At 50.8% G+C, this 16,167-nt stretch overlaps 1 protein-coding gene across 7 annotated transcripts in view; it reads left to right on the forward strand.

Annotated features, from left to right (window-relative positions):
* The window catches only part of PBX1 (PBX homeobox 1), a 159,255-nt gene that overhangs the window by 110,783 nt on the left and 32,305 nt on the right, over positions 1–16,167 (forward strand). Inside the window, exon 1 of one of the 7 annotated variants that reach the window (XM_026084690.1) lies at positions 7,120–7,207. The exons of the other annotated variants lie outside the window; for them this stretch is intronic. The gene's annotated coding sequence lies outside the window, so the exon portion shown is untranslated. Of the gene's footprint in view, positions 1–7,119; positions 7,208–16,167 lie in introns of those variants that run through there. 7 annotated transcript variants of the gene reach the window in all.

Here is a 16,167-nt window from a genome sequence, read left to right on the forward strand (position 1 = left end):
GGACACGCGCCCCTGCCGCCTCTCGCGCCTCCTGCCGCCCGGCGGGGCGGGCGCCGTGCGTGCCGGCGGGGCCGTGCATGTGCACTCGCGCGCCTGTGTTTTCATGCAGATTGTCTCAGATGGATCCCAGAAGGAAGAGGGGAGGGAGCTGCCTGCAAATGATTTGGCAAAGGTTTTCCTGTTCAATTTGGAGCGTCTCTCCTTTGAAGCCAGCGCTGGGTCTTGTGTCTGCGCTGACGTTTGAGTCCATGAGAGCAAACGATTCCTGCAGCCAAGTATCTGCCAGGCTGTGTCGGGAGAACTTTTATCATTTCTGTCACAGACATCACAACTCGCTTGTCTTACCATACATCTTCCTAAATGTGACAGAATATTCAGCTGTTATTAATTGAATACTCTCTAATTTAACTGCTTAGCGGGAGCGAGAGCGACTGGTTTGTTTCAAGGTGCAGAGCCGGCGTGGGGCTCCGGAGGGCTCGCGGTGCGGACGGGCACCAAAGCGGGGCCTTGGGCCCGGTCGCGGGGGGTCCTGCAAAGGTGCCCTGATCCTGCCAGGGCAGGGCACGCCGCCGCCTCCAGCGTCAGCACGGAGGGTCCCGGCACAGGAGCCAGCGGGCTGGCATGCGGGAGAAACTGGGGTGGCAGCGAGAGGAGAGGTGAGCTTAGAGCCGTTCCCGCTGCAGGCGCTGCTGCCATCGAGGCTTTTCCAGCGGCTGTTTTTCCGGCTGAATTTGTGTCATTCACAGGTGGATCCGCTAATCCAAAACCAGCTCTCCGGAGAGTGACCGGGTCTCTGAGTGAGCAAAGCCTACTCGAGACCAGTCTGCTTCAATGCCAATCATGAAAAACGCGCACAGCTTTCCCACGGAGACGCAACAAGCCATTGGAAGGGCCCGGGACAATCCGGCAGCTAAGGGGAGCGGGAAGGGCTGCCGGTTGGGTTTAGTCTTTCGAGCTTTGGGCTCTGCCAGGGCTGTGGAGCTGCCGTCTCTGTTGCCCGGGGCTTGTTCAGCTTTGGGCAAGCAGGGGCCAGGCAGCAGGTGCAGACGTGCAAGACTCAAACTCCTGGTTATGGCTCCGTGACTTCCTCCTCCTCGGGGGCTTCACGTTGAATCCAAGGAGCAGTAGGGCCATCGGTAGCCTGTGGCTAGGGGGAGATGGCCCATGTGCAGATGGATCATTATTGCAGGGTTGCTCAGAAGCTCCAGCTCATCGCTGTGGCCGTTTCCTTTGGAGGATGTGGGAGGCAGCCCAGGTTTTTCATGCCTGCGTGGCTGGGTGTGCAGGGCACGTCCTCTTTGGCCTCCCGCCATCCGCATGGATCCGCTGTCCAGGTTTGGGAGCAGAGCCCTCTGCCACCCGGATGCAGCGCCGGCCAGCAGAAAGGGCTGCAGCTGGGCACAAAACCGTGGACGAAGCGGCCCAGCCTTCCCCAGCCATGTGCTCCGGGACAGCCAGCTCCTTGCACCCGCGCGTGCTCGCCTCTCTCTGTCACTCTCCATGAAAGTTCAAACCTGGAGTCAAGTTTATTGTTTCTATCTCGTTTATTTTAAGTATAGTTTTACACTTTATTATATGCTGTGACATCTTAAATGGAGCCTGTCACTCCATCTTGACTACTGCTAGGGGCTACAGCCACTTACTGTGTCAGGCTTTTCGGCAGCCCTGATTAACGATATCAAAACGAATGGATCCCAGCGCAGGCACACGCACGAAAATCAAGGGGTGATTTGCATATTGAAATTGTGCACGGCATCGAAAGGATATGGCTAATACAAGTATTCCACCAACACACCCCGTGGATGCAAATACGCACTGCCGTGCATCCCTATTTAGAGGACGTGTGCGTGTTGTTAAGGTTTATACACACACACACGCATATATATATATATATATATATATTTACTTAGTCTCTTCAGCCAGAGGGAAAAAGCACTGGCCCTTTTTTTCCCTGGGTTTTTTCTTCTCCCAGGACAATATATCAATTAAGATAGCTAAATGGAATAATATTTTTTTTCTTGTGAGCCTGTTGGGATCTGTTGCAAAATTACCCATGCAAATGCTTTTTTCCTGAAAGTAACATTTTGTTAGGTTAATTCATGCACTGGAAAAACAAACTTTCTGTTCTTTCAGTCCAATCTCCGCTTACAAGTCAGGTTTTTGTAACCCTGTCATTAAAATGCGAGGTAGCCTACAGTAATTTGAATATTTCATTCTGCCGGCTGCTAATGCACTCTGCATTACAGATGGTACTTGCTCCATCCTTCTGGACTGGGTTCAATTATAAATGAAAGTAGGGAGCTGAGATTTGTCTTTTTGTCTCTGCTTAGCTGGAATAACACAATAAAGCTTGATGGGTAGGAATTCCTCAAGCTGCCTCCTCTTTGCCTGGTACGTTTCCCGTGTAGCTCTCTCCTCTTGACTTGCCTTTCAAGTCCAGCCTGGAGTACCCGGGTTTGCGGTGGCGGGGTTTTTCACGATTCGGTTTTGCCTTGGATGCGTCGCGTCCCCTTTTCGAAAGCGCTCAGTTCAGCTCCTCTGCTTCTCTCTGTTATTTGCCTGTCCCTGCGTCCCCTTTTGCCACCTGGGTGGGGACAGGTAGTGGGAGAGGGCTGCTTGAAACGCCGCGTGGACGGGAAGGAGGGTGCCGTGGAGCGGCTCCTGCGGTGGACGGGGGCTGCTCGGCTGGGGCTCCAGCCCGTCTCATCGCACTGCTGGGAGACGAGCTGCTTGCCCTCCCGGTGCGTCCCCGACGGGGACAAGAACGAGGTCCTTAGCTGGAGGGACGCAGCGTTGCTGAAAGGCAGCCCCGTTCCAGCCCAGGGTGGGGGCTGCAGTCTCTTTCCAAAGCCCCTGTTAATGACGGGGCCCCTGGAGAACCAAAGAAAACATTTACCTCTGCTTTGCGATTAACAAAAGGGGAGTAGCAAATCTATAGTCCAGCTGTACAGGGGCTCTATTACATACAGATGCCTTTTGCGAGCTCCTTCCCTCGTCTCCGAATGCTAAAAGCAGTATTGCCGAGGGAGTCGGAGGAGGTGAGGGCAGGGCTTTCAATTTGGTTTTACATTTACAAGGACCAGATGGCCCGCTGGAGATGATCTTTGATCTGGGACGCAGCCGGAGTTTGTCGAAAATTTTTGCTCCCTTTTTAATCTCCTGTCTGTTTATGGTGTGGGCCTCTCTCGCAGAAGGCTGGAATTTAAAGAGCGAAGGGGGGGTTATACGCCTGGCTCTTGCCAACGCGCCATCGCTTACCTTTGCGGGCTTGGTGTCAGAGGGTAGGTTTGGTGGTAAAAGCACCGAGGTGGCTCGTCCGAGGTCACCAATCCTCTTTCTTGGACCTGTCGTTCAGTCTCCCGCGTTTCCGCTCCTTGCTTCTCCTGTGAAAAAGGGCACCAAAACTTCTCTTTCCCCACGTGACTGTCATAAGCTATCTCAGTCTTAAGCTGTCAGCTCTTTTTGAACAGGACCTCTGTCTTTCTTGCTTGTACCCAGTAAAAGGAGCCTTGATTTTCATGAGGGACTCTAGCCCTGTCCGTAGTAGATGTAGGAACATACAAAACTGGCTCCTGTTACACCACTGCCCTGCAGCACAGAAATTTGTGTCAACAAGATCTTGCATTGAATATAATTAAACACATGCAGATGCCTTCAAACAGAAATGTCATTAATTGATCCTTTTAAATTATTTTTCCCCATTTTCTCTCGTGTCTAACACCCTTTCAGGAACGTGGAGATGTATGGCCTCTTTCTCTCTTCCTCTGCTTCCTTGCCATCAAAGGCCAATTTTGGGTTTCTTTCTTCCCCCACATGTTTTGAATGGAGCTGAAATGAACGCAGCCGATCCTATTTCACAAGCGCTTGGGCTCTTACAGCGCTCTCCCTCCTGTCCAAACAGATCGTTTACAGAAGGGGCCTCTATTTAAAAAAAGGAACTGAACGTTCAGAGCTGTTTTCAGGCCTTAAAACACTGCCGACCGGCTGTTGCCTTTCAAAGAATCGGGCTTTGTCTTCTGCATTCAGGCCCTGAAGACCGGGGCAGCGTTTGACACTAGAATCAGCAGGTCGACATGGTGGCGTGAGGAGCTGAGCATCACACAAAATGTGATCGTTTATTTGCCCGAGGTCATTGTCTCCCCCAAAATTGGATTGTTTGAGCCTCAGGTCAAAGGCTTCACTGTTGTTGTGTGTTCAGGGCTTGCCTGAGTAGAGGTGGCAAAAGTGGAAAGTTCATGTTGTCTGTACCTCTTCTGCTGCCTTACTGGACTCAGATGCGATGGCTCTTTCCCGAGGGAAGATGTATTGTACAGGGTTTGCAGTAGTGGGTATGGTGGAGCTCAGGCACCTTGCTCCAGATCCAAAAGATGGGTTTGTACCTTGTTATATTTGCACCAAAGACCATCTGCCATTCCAACAGCTGTAAATACAGACCTAGCCATTCAAGCTGTGGTTTCATGGCCATGTGTCTTAACCATGCTAGCCTGATGGACCATCTAGTCTTGGGCCAACTTGACCTCTCTTTGATGCTGTGGATGGGGCAAGCTTGGAAACCAGGCAAATGGAAGAGAAGAGCACAGGCAGATTTTGGTCTGATGTATGTATAGCGTTTGAGAGAAAAACTTTGCACGTGTGCGTAAGAAAGATCTGCAAGCAGCTAGAGGAACATTTAGTCCTGGAGAGCTGTGGTACTTCAAACACACGTGGGGGTCACATGCATATGGGCTCAAGGGAGGCTGACTCTGGCCCAGTCACCTTGTTGATGTCTATAACATGCAGAGCAGGAGGCTGTCAGGATTGGTTTGGGAGGCTGCAGTGACTACACTCAGGTTATAGCAATGTGATGGTCTGGTACTGTCCCAGGACATAGATGGCTGAGATTGTCCAGTGGCTGATCTGTTGCATCCAAGTGGTGACTGCACTGCAGGAGTTGGGGTGGGATTTCTCCTCCAGAAAGGTAGGTGCTGGACTTTGACTGGCCTCTGAGAAGACGATCACTGATGGTAGGCACCACTGATCCACTTGTACTCAGTAGTGGCTGCACTGGTAAGAAGGAAGAGTGTCAAGGGGCATGCTCAGCTCTTGCATTTTTTCAGAAAGTTGGTGTTGGAAGTGGGAACGTGGTTCTGAGCAGAAACCATGCCAGCAAGTGAGAGGTGGAGATCAGCTGCCAGCGGAGGGAGGGGACATGGCCTGAGGACACTGTCTGCAATGGGAGGATGTTGCTTGTCTGTCCCTGGCTCTTGGGAAAAAAGCCTGCCTTGGTTTCTGTATCATTGCTCTGCACTGTCTGCCTTTTTGAGAGAGAAAGGGAGGAAAACATTGGAGTATTTCCTGCTATCGCTTGACTCTGAGACCTGAAGCTTTAGAAAATCTCTCCTGTGTTGCACAAAATGCTAAATCTAGCCCATGGCAACACCATCAACTTTGTGCTTGGTGAAAGAGTCAGAGTGCTCTCAGTCATGTGGTGGACAGTGGGTCCCTTTGAATTAGCAAACCTGAGACTCGAGTAGGACATTGCCATCTAACAAGCACCAAGCCAACTTTTCTTGGATGGAGTCTCAAGGGTCATCTTTTTGAAGGATGGCTGGAAAAGAAAATCTAAAATGCAGCTTTTCGTCTTGGGCTCTTGCCAGTCTTTTCACCTATGCCTTTCTTGCCCTGGCTGCTTTGTGTGTTGAGCAGCAGTCCGCCAGCTCTGTGTGTCCAGGGGAGATGACCTTTTCAAGAGGGGAGCAGGCTCGAAAGGCAGCTTCCTTCTGGGGAAAGCCTCTCTTTGTTTGCCTCGGGTTTCAGGGCTTGGCCTGGGGCGGTCAAAACGGGACCCTTGTCCTCAGAGGGGCTCCGGAGGCCCTGGGTTCTCATTAGCAGATTCAGCTCATTCAAAGGACCCATTTCTTTTCAGCAAGGAGAATTCATATGCAAAGCGCCGAGCTGGAGTGGGAGGCAGATCCCAGCCTGACTGGCGTTCAGAGGTTTTTTTATGATTGGACCTGTCCTCAGAGCAATCCTGTCCTTTGTCTGTGATTTGTTCCTGCAGGGTTTAGGGAATCCTGCTCCCGCTCCAGGCTCTGAGCTGGGCAGTGTTTCCGGGCATGCGTCATGGTCCGAGCCATCTCTCGGGGACTCTTGTTGCTTTGTCCCTCTGCGACAATTTGCTCTCTCAGTGCTGAGAGGGGAGTCCAGCCCAGCACCCAGCCTCCAGCAGACGAAGGCGAGGTTTGGGGTGGAAATCCCCTGCACCCCTGCTCTCTGCAGCTGAGCGAGGCACGGGCTGAAGAGCCTTTACGAAGCCGAGGAGCTCTTTACAAAGGCTGACTTTACAAACGGGGAAACCGAGTCGTGGCACAGCAGGCCCTGGCCATTTGAGGGACTGAGGCTGAGCCCTGTGTTTAACCCATGCATGCTTGCTCCTGTTCTTCTCACTGGAATACCAAAATCGGATTCTTTTCCCTCATATCACAATCTAGGGTTGGAAACCTCCCCCAGTACCCTCCCAACCATCTCCAGGAGGCATGGGAAATGCACGTGTGTGCATGTGTGTGTCATCCTCTTCCCCTTTGCCGTTTGTAATGCCAATTTACCATTACAACCACCAGGTTTTCTCCGAGGCAGATGCTATCCCTTGAGCCAGGCCAGCCTGTAGTCAATTAGCTGTGCTACGTCTTTCGCTCAAATCTGATCCAGCAACAGAGCAGCGCTGACTCTCGTTCTGCTTTTCTTTATCTCCTGCGCCTGCTGTTCAGGGGCACTGGAGGTCTGTCCTCCTTTTTTTTTTCTCCCCTCTCCCGTGGCAGGGACTGGGGAGGCTGGGGTGAAATGGAGAAGGCTGTGTGGCCGCAGACGGTGTGGTCTGTGCCGTGCGTGCGGGAATTTGAGACGCGCACTGTTTGCTATGCAGATAAGGGATTGATTGCACTTCACAGCTGTAACTGGAGCCTGCTAATCCTGCCCTGGTTCGGGAGACGAACTGTTTCCCCAGATAAGCTGAGTGCGGGCTAGCGAGCGCACTCTGCATGGGGGACGGGTTTCAGCATCGCCACCTTACTGAAACCTGCTTTGAGGTCAGGTGCAGGAGCCTGGTGTGGGGCCGTGAAGAAGACATGTGGGGTGGTCAGTGGGAGAGGGAGAGGAGCTGCAGTCGCAGTCCAAGGATGCGGGCCCATACTCATCTGTGCTCTTCCAAGGGAAGAGTGACGATAAGATGGTAAGAGAGCAGACGGGGCTGACCTCTCCATGTCTGGAGTTCAGCTCTGGGTGGAGAAGGTTGTTTGCTGAGCATTATTAACGGGGAGTGAAGTTGATTTGCTTAATTACATGGAGTTGTGAGGGTTTGCTGCCCTGCGGGGCATGGCAAAGGAGTAGAGTGGGACGGTTGGCTTTGGTTGGCTTTTTTTTTTTAATGCTCGTAAGCACTTTCAACTTGTTTTCTGTGGCTAAAGCCACTTCTGYTTGGTGATGTGCGTGCAGTCCAAGCAGTTCAGACAGCTGCTGGATTCTGAATGTTACCTGCTTCCAAATTTCTCCCTTTCCCATGTGGTTACGCAGAGGAGTTTTGCCACTGAAGCTGATGGGAGTTAAGCACCAGCCTAAAGCTAAGCATCTGTGAGTAGACAGGGCTTGTGGGGTCAGGGCTGTAAAAAGAAAAAGTGTTTAAATTTGATCGGCAATGCTTTGTTCGACCACTACAGAGCAATAATTGGGAATATGAAAACGAGGTTAAAAGTTTCTGTGCCTACCTAAGTTACTAGCCATGGGCAAAAGTGGTTGATAGAAGCAAGATGTGGGGAAGTACTGGAAAGAAGGGCTCATCTGTGTTCGTTCTGCTTTGCAGGGAGTCACATTTCCCAAGGAATCTGGTTTTCAGTAATCACCACAATATTGTGCCTTATTTTTATGGAAAAGGCTATTTTAGGTCATTTTCCAGTTTTGTTTTGTTTTTTTTCCAATGTGTTAGTGATAATTTTCCAGACCTTTTGAGCATTGTGCTGCCAGATCTTTGCTCACTATGGCAACTAGTTTGGCATTTGGGGAGGGGTTAGGAGAAAACTTGTGCAGACTGTTTTCTGACACGCTAAAATACATTTCTCTCTTCTGCCGCTTACATGGCACATGCAAGCTGCATCCTCCTGAAACGATGAAGAGCCTCTACTGGGAGCTGAGTGACTTTCTGGCATATGATAAATTCCCCTCTCTCATTCCCCACCCCACAAAATGATAGTGTGAGGGTAATTCAAACTTCTTGTGAATTCGGGTTGAATTTAGGAAATAATTCGGCCTCTTCCAGCCCAGAAAGATGGGAAATGTTCCCCCTTTTTTCTATGGCAACAGTTYGGTTGTTTTGAAATTGACCCAAATTTTGATAAAAAAGAGGAAAAAAAAGAGGGAGGAGGAAAATGATTAACATGAGATAGAAAGAGAAGATTTCATTTTTGGTTCAGGGAGACATTTTGATTGATCTGAAATTGGGTTTTGATGTGGAGGGGTAGACAAGGAGGAAAGGATGGTTTGGAAAGGAAATAAATAAATAATGTCACYTTAAAAGTGGTTTTTCCTCCGGTGTCCTCAGCTGAGCCACCAGTCTGAAGAACCCAGTATTCCCACTGCAGTGGCTTCTGTGAGTGGTGAAGGTAACTTCCATGTTCCCAAAATTGGTGGCGGTTAGGAGGTTGCTGGGGGAAGTGTTGCTGCCCCAAGCATCTAATGCTTCTGTTGTCAGCTGTGACCCTGGTTGGGTCTTGGTTAGGACTTGTTGGCAACTGCTTGGGTTGGCCTATGGGGCTTGATGGACCATTAATCTGTCCTTGGGTCGTTCAGTTGTGATGAGCATGTTTTCCTGTATCCCAAAGTCGTGATGCTGAGCGCAGTGCACTGCATGGCCGGATATGTTGCCAGAGTTGGAGCATGCCTTGCAGTCACTGGAGGACCTTCTGCTTGGGTTTAGCTTGTTACACAGCCCCTTGCTTCAGGTTCTGTGGGAGTATGTATCTGTGCACAACTGTGTGTTTGTGGAGTGAGTGAATACCCCTCCACCTCAAAAAGCCTCTCTCACAAAATTGTTTTAAGTGCTTTCTTTCCAAACAGCCCTGACGCACACTCCAGTGTCAGGAGAGGAGGTGGCTTTGTAAGTGTCCAGGGTGACTTTGCCACATTCATGGGTACAAGTGTCTTTTGTTGTTTGTTGCTGTGATTTGTTGGTTTGTTTTATGGCTTTAGACTGTGGAAATTGGTGACAGAAACGGCCCATCAGTTTCACAATGTTCCTCCTTTCTCTGGGAAATAAATAAATAAGTAGATGCACAAAAAGCCATTTTGCCAGCTGAAATTTTCCATGCCTCATCTCACGGCAGCCTGTTTTGGAAAATCTGAGCAAAATCTGTTCATCCATTTGTAAGTTTTGGAAAGGTTGGAGAAAGGAGGGGAACTTTTATGTCAATTTTAAGAAAAAAAAATCACTTCTCCTTGTTCCCTCTTCCTGGAAGGGTGTGCGCCTTTGTGTTTGGAAAGTTCAGCCTCCATTTACATTGGAAATAGGTATCTCTGTTTTGACTTTCTGAGTGACTTCTCTTAAACACCGTTCATACATCCAGCTCAGATTTAAAACCCTTGTGATTACTTAACACTGAATATTCCACCTTGCTTGTTGAGAGCATTGATATCCATTTAATATGGACACCATATGCTTTGCCAAGAAGACATTTACGTTGCTGTCTATCGCATGGATCTCTGAACTGGTGGTTGAAGACACAGCGCAGACAGAGTTGTTTTAGCATCCTACAGAGTGCTCTGGGAATTTATTTGTTCTCTGTGAACATAGGGTCCCTAAGGTGACTTTGTGTATAAAGTGAAAATCCAAGTCAACAGTTGCAACAAGAACACGGAACTCAGCTTTGGTGACCTCTGTTCAGAAGATTTTGGTGGTATAAGGGAGGTCCTGTGCGAGAGGTCCTGCTTCCCTGACTTCTCTCCCATCATCTCATCACATGTAGATAGGCCTGTGCCTGGACTAGGGCTCCTTCAGGATTCTTGCAGTGATTTCACGTGGGCTGGGACTTGGTTGAGTTAGAGCATTTAATGTCTTGCTATGTATTGGCCAAGCCATGGTCAAGTTTTGCACATATACTTGAAGCATGTGGGCGATGCAGTGTGGGTGCGTTAGCTTAACTTGGATTTATGTAGCTTTGGGGCCTCTGAAGCAAGGGAATTTGATGCTTCCCTTTGTGTGTTGGGTTTGCTGTTATATTGGGATGCAGAAGAAATTAAGTTGCAAATATACTTGAATAGAGGAGGAAGAAAAACAGGGGTTTAAGTAGGTGCATGGTGATGTAGTTGGCATGGGGGCAGTTCTGCAAAAGCAGAGTTTGGAAAGAGTTAACTCGAGTCCATGCCATCAGAGGTTAATTGAGGAAGTAAACCCTGGCTGTTCTGACATGGGTACGAGTGTGCAAATGAGTACAGGAAGGTTATAGACAGACAGCCACAAGCCACTTAACTGTATCAGGTCCTCGCAATTTTAACTGTCCCCAGATATGAGGCAGAGGGGAATATTTTTATATCAGGTTCAATACTGTTGATCTTAAATGTTCACAAATGTAGAATCAGGCCACAGTGAATATTGAGATCAGCTTAAAATAATGAGATTTCTTACAGGTTTTGTTAGCAGGGATATTTGTCAGCGTTCTGGCTGCCCCTGTATTTGCCAGCTGTTGTTTTAGACCTGGAGGTTTAAAAGAATGTCTTTAACGAAAAACAGTGAAATATGTGACTCCTGAAGCTGGGACTTTATGAACCCAAGTAAATATTGTGAACCATGGTAAAATTGCAAAAGGTGACACGATTGATAATGTTTAACCTGTCAGTAGCATTTCAGAGTCAAGCTGTGTGGGTCTGTGCAGGATGTAGACAGGAGTTCCTGCATTCCCAGGGATGAACTGATGTGCATTCTTTGTGTGTACAACACTACGGGAGCATTTGCTGGTCCCAGGCCAGGAGAGTGTTTGGGAAAAACTTCTTCTTTCCTCGATGTGCAGGTGAGGTTTTAGTGCTTTGGTAGGTGAGGGCCGTTGTGGACAAGGAGGAATCTTGTCTCATTTGTGTCTATGCAAGCTCTGTGTCAGAGCAGCCAGTGGTACTTTCTGCAAGTGACATTTCTGCTCAAGGCATCTGTGATTCACCCCCGGGAAGGTCATGCAAAAGGCCAGCTCACAGCCCCACGGCCGTGGCAGAGGAATCGTTCGCTTCTCTTGAAACTCTGTTGTTGGGTGGTTCCCCCCCGCAATACATCTTAGGCACAGTGGAGGCAGGAAAGAAAACCCTTCTGAAAATCACAACCTAATTACTCCCATCTGCTCCGGCACTGCTTCCCATTTCTGCCTGCCAGGATGCTTGTCTCCGATGCTAAGTAGCACATTATTTTCGATAAGTTGCAATCATTTACTTGAAATCTCCTTCTCCTTTAAAATGTCCCCCTGGAAAGGCAATTCAGCAAGTTGGGAATGGGCAGGAACAAAGATGAGAATATCCAAAAACAGGCAGTCCAGCTTGGGCTGGAACGTGGACTCTCCTCTGGTACTCATTAAAAGTACTCGGCAGGTTTCTTTCAGGGTGGGTTTGTTTAAATGTCCAGCTGCTGGGACCAGCTTTTGGCTGATATTCTCAGCAAATGGAGCTGTAGAGGAATTGCCAGCTTGTATAGTTTGAGGGTTTTTGACCAGACAGCAGATTTTAGGGGACAGGGCTTTTGACTGCTGAAGTCAGTGGAGAATTGAAGAACCCCAAGGTACATGGTAGCCTGCAGCAAAACCCTAGCAAGCAGCTGTGCCGGTTCTTGAAAATCTCTTGTTTTGTCATTGCAACCTGGGCTGGCCTGGTCTTGTTCACTGTGCTGTCTTCCTCCGAAATGTCACTATTGCATCCCTGGAGAGTCTGTTCCCAGTGCCCTACCTTGGCTTGTTCTCCTCCAGTTTCTTCTGCTTACCCTTCTCTTTGCGCTCAAAAAATCTTGGCCACGTAGAAACAGGGGTGACTGCACATGCATACAGCAGTGTCCAAGATGGGCTGGGACGGGGAGATACAAAGACAAGAAGTGGTGGGGAAGATTGTACCAAAGCTGGCTGTATCCTGTTGTGAACAGATACCTCCTATTGTAGGAATCTAGCCAGGACAGTCATATGGTTGCCCCTCTTGTATTTCGTTGGCTTTAGGCAACTGGCTGCATTAGGATAAAAAGCTCTTGCCCTTTCTGGAAGACAGGTAGAGCTTGGAGATTTGAGCCTCCTTTTCTGGTCTCTGCCACCTGGCTCCCTTGGCCACAGGGAGCATTGCTAAGCCATCATCTCCTGCTGTGCTGCTGCCATCCTCCCTGACCACATTTAGTTGCCTTCATGATGTTCTTCTGCCAGTGCTGCTTGGGCCTGTCAGATTGGAAGGGTTTGGTATGTTTGGAGAGCAAAGAGTCGTTGAGCTGAGGCCTTTGGTGGTGGAGAGAGGTGGCTGCACGCTCAGCTCCTGCACTGAACTGGCTCTGCAGCTCCCTGTGGAAAAGTGCTCCCAGGAAGATGGAGTAAATATGGGACTGGGAAGTTGGGACGGTGGAGCAGGAGGAGGCCTGGTAGCCACTTTAGTGGGTTTCTTAGGTGTCTTCAAAGCCCTAGGCCATCCCTCAGGACGCAGTCCATTTTGAAGGCACGTGCCCAGCACAGTGTCTAACCAAGGGATGTCTTTCTCCTGCCCTGTGACCCTCTGCCCTGGCTGTAATTCGGGCTGACCAGCTGCCTAGCGCTTGGGAACACTGTACAGCGTTGTGATGTGGGGACACGAAAGCACAAGGGGGGCCTGCTGCCCATCTCACGTGCACGTGGGGGCTGGCTGCTCCGCAGGTGCTCCTGGGGACCAGAGCCTGGCAGATTCCCAGGTCCGTGGGACATAACTTGTTGACTCGAAGTAGTTTCCATCCTGTGTCCCTGAATCGCAGGGCAGGCAAAGAACCCAGGGAGTTATTTTCGGCGTTGCCTCCTTGCCTGATTCTCGAGGCCAGCCCTGCCACCGCGTCCCTGTGTCCCTGCACCACTGCCAGGCAACAGAGCAGGCCCACGATCAGGGCTCGGATGATTTCCTCCTGCACACGGTGCCCATAATATCTTGCTCGAGAGAGAGAAAGAGCGAGCGAGTGAGCTTGGGAACCATTTCCCAGGCTGCGCGTGCTGGAGATGCCCAAGCAGAAAATCCGGGCATGACCCAGTGAACTAGAATGCCCCGCTAGTGCGGCTCTCCCGGGCGAGGGAGCTAGCGGCGCGCGGCTGCACGCTGCCTGCCCGTTCGCTGCTGCGCGCCCGCCTGCCACGGGAGCAGGGAGCGCCCGGCCCCGCGGGGCCGTGGCAAGGCAAAGGCAAAGGCGGGCACCGTCCCGTTGCGCCGGGATGCCCCGCGACGTTTGGGGCATCGCTGCCGCTCTGCGCGGTGTTTGCACCTGCAGGAGCAAACTCTTTGCAGGCAGGGAAGCAGGCAGGGGTTCGGGTTCAGCAACGCGTGCCGCCACTGCCCTGCTCCCCGACTGCGCTCCTCCCCGAGGCAACGGGGAGCAAAGCCCCCGCCGCAGAGGGGTCCGCGGTTCGGCGGGCCCCGGCTGCTCCTAGCGCTGGTGTCGCCGCCGGTCACCCCGATGCGGTGCCCGGCGAGCCGCGGGGCCGGAGGCAGGCGCCCCGGCCAGGCTCTGAAGCGGAGCGTTTCCCCTCTGCGGTGAGCTCGGGAGCGTTTTGCAGCAGTGCAAATGGGGACAAGGTGTGTGGTTTTGCTTTGATTTTAAAATACGTGTGTGTGTATATATATATATAAAATATATGTAGGTATATATATATATATGTAGGTGTGTGTGTATATATATATATAAATTGTGTGTGTGTGTGTGTATAGATAAATATGTATATATAAAACTGTATTTTGAGCCAGGTGTGAGATCTCCGCGAGGAGCGAGCACCCTCTAGCGGCATGTGACTCGGCTCCTGGGGTTTCGGAGCCAGCAGGAAAGCAGCCAAAGACAGAAAGTCTTGCTTCGTTTTCCTCCCCGCCGTCCCCCTGGCTGTTAGTTGGTGTCTTTCTTTTTGTTTTTCCTTTTCCTTTCCTTTAATCAGGAGCAGCGAACGGCGGGTCGCGGGGACCGCAGGCCCCACTGTGGGCACCCAGGAGCGGGCGCAGGCTCTCGGTTCCAGGTTTCTGTCGGAAAAGCGCCGCCCGCTCCCGGACGGCGGGGGCACAGGAGCCGAGGGAGTGGGAAACATCATTCTGCTTTATTTCTTTTATTTTAATTTCGTGTGAAAACTGACAGCCTGAGGAGAGCGGAGGCCTTTCGCGATTATCCGCGGCAGCGCCACGGCGCGGGTGCCATAACCCTCCCGCCGCCTGCCCCTCGTGCGCTGCCGCCGTCCCCGGGGCCAGCATCCCTGCCGCGGGGCGGCTTCCCGGGGCTGAGCCGGCCCCGGCTTGCCACGGCCACCGGGAAGGGTAGAGACCGGCATTAAAGCCCGCGGCGGGGTGTGAAACCTCTCCTATATCCCGCTGTATCCCTGTATGCCCCCCATTCTGCACCGAGTGCTGCGCGGCTCCGTCGCGCATCCGTTGTTATTTTCCACCGGCTGCTCTTCGCCCCTGCTGGGGACGGAGATCTCCCGGGCTGCAGGATCCCAGCTGCCTCCCTCTTTTGGGGAACTGGGTTGCCTGAAAGCGTTTCGAGCCGAGCGGGAGACGAGCCGGGGGGAGGTGAGGAGGGGTCCGGCCGGCTCCAGTCCTCGGTGCCGGCTGCAGTCGCTTGCGTAGCGCCGGGAAGACAAAAAGCAGCTTTTAAATAATCATTTTGTCTTCTCCTCGCCTGAGCGCAGCCTTCCAGGGATAAATAGGCAGCATCAGTTCTGCTTAGACACATTGGCCTTTTCATTTATTTACTTAATAGCGTTATTCTCGCTGGCCAGCCGAAGCCACGTAATCGCTGCGCGGTGCCGGCCCCGTCTCACCCCGCTGGGTTTTGTCCGGAGCCGCGTGTCCCGCGGAGGGGACCGTCATGTAGCACACCCGGCACCGCAGCGTGCGTGTATGTGCACATCTACACACGCGCGTGCGCAGCGGGGCGCCAGCCGCACCGTCGGCGCTGGGCCGTGCGGGTGCTTCCCGTCGCGCGGTAATAAAGCGGAGCCGTTATACGGCGCTTTTCATCGTGAAGGAGCTCTCCAAACATAACCTAATTAATCACTTGCGCCTACCCGTCAGGCCAATGATTCCTGAGGTGTTTAATCTAAAAATATTTCCCTTTTGGAATCCCCGATGCGCCTGTTTTGGCAACTCCGTTTTCAGTTTGTTTGTTTGGGGTTTGTTTATTATTTGCCCACGTTGATAACCATTTTTATTTCGGCTTCGGATGTGCTTTTATTTAAGGATTTTTTAGCAGGAGGACAGGGATTTATTCTCTCTCTTCATAGCCAGTATATCTCTCCCCTGTATCTTGTCATCTCTTCCCCTTTCCTCTTTTTAAGGATTTTGGCTAGTCTTACCTCTTATTTCAGACTAGGGACCGCAAACCCCAAACCATTTTCTGACGTCTTCCCTTGAATTTCCTCGCCGGTGAATCGCATCGCGCCAGGACGGCTTGATCCGGGGTGTCTCACAGAATCCCTCTTCTGGCTTCCTGGAGCGATAGCGTAGACGGGAGCAGGGAGAGCGCGGCAGACAGAAATTCCGGATCTTGTCTCCTTGGGTTTCCTCGAGCTCTGAAATTGGCATCTGGATCCAAAGTTGGCACCGTGCCCCCATCCCTATTTATATAAATGATTGTCCCTAGTGTGGAATTATTTATTATTAGCTCATTCTATTGGCAAATTTACTGTTGTAGGGCTTTTTTTTTTTCCTTTTTATTTCCTGACCTTCTAAGCTTTGTTTACAGTCAATGTTTTAAACACAAAAATGCCTGTGGAGTTTGAGGCTTAAAAAAGCTCTGTTACTGTGTGTTATCCAAACCTCTCCACAGGGTCTTTTACTTCAAGTGATTTTATATTAATAACAACTGTATCTCTCTCAAACTTATTTCAGAGTGAGGAAAAACATACCCCTTGTTTGGTAGGGCTTTTTGTATTTTACTGCTCTGTTATTGCTTCTTACTGGCAACTGACTTGAGATATATTT

This window comes from Apteryx rowi, unplaced genomic scaffold, assembly GCF_003343035.1.
Source record: "Apteryx rowi isolate R43461 unplaced genomic scaffold, aptRow1 scaffold_65, whole genome shotgun sequence".
In the NCBI taxonomy this organism is placed as follows: Eukaryota; Metazoa; Chordata; class Aves; order Apterygiformes; family Apterygidae; genus Apteryx; species Apteryx rowi.